Consider the following 1763-nt stretch of genomic DNA (forward strand, 5'->3'; position numbering starts at 1 on the left):
AAAAAAAAAAAAGAAAGAAAGAGTGATACAGTGCCAGCAGCAAGGCAACCCCAGGAGATGGGGTGGGGGTGGGGGCCTCTAGAATGTACCAGAGATCTGGGAGGTGGGAGACTCTCAGGACTCAAAGGGAGAGACCTTAGATGAAATGCCCTACAGTGGGGAAAGGGAACTTGTAGAGCCCACCTCCAGTAGAAAGACAGGGCATCAAGAGAAGGGTGGAGTTGCCATCCCACAGTCAAAAAAACTCTGACCCAGAATTGTTCCTATCTGAAGGAACTGCGGGAACAAAACTGGAGAAGGGCCAGAGGAAAAGGAGGTTCAGTGGCAGGCCCAAAGTAGGATCCAGCTCAGGGAGAGGCCCCAAGGCCTAATACTATTACTGATACTTGGGTGTACTAACAAACAGGGGCCTATCATTACTGCCCTCCGAAAAATCCAACAAGCAGCTGAAAAAGTCAGATGCAGATATTTACACCCAATCAATGGACAGAAGCTGCTGACCCCTGTGGTTGAATTAGGAAAAAGCCGGAAGAAGCTGAGGAGGAGGGCGACTCTATAGGAAGACCAGCAGTCTCAAGTAACCTGGACCCTCAAGAACACTCAGACACTAAACCACCAACCAGGCAGCATACACCAGCTGATATGAGGCCCCCAAGACATACACAGCAGAGGACTGCTGGGTCTGGACTCAGTCAGAGAAGACACACCTAACCCTTGAGAGACTTAGGGGGCAGGGAGTGGGAAAGTCTGGTGGGATGGGGGTGGGGTAACCTCTTGGAGATGGGGGCTGGGGGAGGAGGTGTGAGATGTAGAATAGTAGGAGGGTGGACTGGGAGGGGGATAAAGCCTGGACTGTAAAAAAAAAAAATTAAAGAATAAATTTTTAAAAAGTGATAAAGGCCCCTAGATAGAATGAAGGATTCTCAGAATGCTAACAAAATGAAGGGGTCTAATAACAGGAAAAACTAGTCTATCAAATTGTGGAGAATGCAGGAAATAAAGGAATATGAAACAGAGAAATTTGATGCAAAAGTAACAGAAACCAACAAAATTCTCAAGAATTTGGAAAGTAAAAAGCTTATCAAAACTTTAAAATTTGTAGCAGACTCCTTTAAAAAAAATAAAAAATAAAAAAAGGTTTTAAGCTCTGTAACTATTGTTGCAGACTGGTACATTGACCAGGGTATTTTAAAACCCAATGCTACAAAGAGACAGTTCATTAGTTTCACCACAGAAGTGTAGAAGTACATCTGTGAATTGAGCATCAGCAAGATAGAGTCGTCCATAGAGGACATTGAAACCATCTTGAACACATTTATGAAGGGAAAGTAGAGATGACTCTCATTGCTGTAAGTATGGCACTGTTGGCACATGTTGGACACAAGAAACTGTACAGGACAGACAGTCAACTCAATCCTCCCCCTACAGGCTTGGTCCGGGCACCATGTGAACGCTGTAGTTTTTGATGACTGCCATGAAAGTCGTGAGGTTTCACCATTTAATTGAGTTTACATAACAGAGTGGTTCAAATTTTAATAGAGAGCTGTGAACTTTACTTACAGTTGGCAAATTAATTACTTGGAAAGCAAATAATTCATGAAGGAGCGTCAAATTTCTTTGAAAGCATGTCTCATGATAATGGATACTGACTTGCTGCTATGGAGACATTTATTTGTGAAGACAAAACACAAAGCAAATTAAGTTTAGTAAATCTTAATAGAGAAATCTTTACTTCAGAAAGTAAAGTACCTTGAAACTCTGGA

General features: G+C 42.7%; 1 pseudogene; it reads left to right on the forward strand.

Annotated features, from left to right (window-relative positions):
• The first annotated feature begins 912 nt into the window (after positions 1 to 912).
• On the forward strand, positions 913 to 1536 carry LOC110330989 (annotated as a pseudogene).
• The last annotated feature ends 227 nt before the right edge of the window (positions 1537 to 1763 follow it).

The sequence above is a fragment of the Mus pahari genome, chromosome 13, assembly GCF_900095145.1.
Source record: "Mus pahari chromosome 13, PAHARI_EIJ_v1.1, whole genome shotgun sequence".
Taxonomy (NCBI): domain Eukaryota; kingdom Metazoa; phylum Chordata; class Mammalia; order Rodentia; family Muridae; genus Mus; species Mus pahari.